General features: G+C 59.1%; 1 protein-coding gene across 1 annotated transcript in view; it reads left to right on the top strand.

Annotated features, from left to right (window-relative positions):
- The window catches only part of LOC119593792, a gene marked incomplete in the record, with an annotated part of 129698 nt that overhangs the window by 89076 nt on the left and 40368 nt on the right, over nt 1-254 (top strand).

Raw genomic sequence — 254 nt, 5'->3', positions numbered from 1 at the left:
GCGCCGCCCGCCGATCACCCCTTCGGCGCCCTGGCTCGTTCTCGGGTCCTGCTTGAGGGAGTCACCTGTTGGCCTGGGGATTTCTAGGTTTAGGGGTCGAGGGGATTTGTCGAAGGCCTGGGAAGCAAGGGTTGGATTGGTCTGGCTTCGTGGCTGGGGAAGTGTTATGGGTGCTCCTGTTCGGTCATGTGAGTTGGCGGATTAAGGCATGGGCGCTTCGGTTCAGCCGCGTATGTTTCTCATTAACCCTGAAT

The sequence above is a fragment of the Penaeus monodon genome, chromosome 32, assembly GCF_015228065.2.
Source record: "Penaeus monodon isolate SGIC_2016 chromosome 32, NSTDA_Pmon_1, whole genome shotgun sequence".
Lineage (NCBI taxonomy): Eukaryota > Metazoa > Arthropoda > Malacostraca > Decapoda > Penaeidae > Penaeus > Penaeus monodon.
Note: the sequence above shows the minus strand (reverse complement) of the source record. Positions and strands in the feature narration are given on the sequence as shown.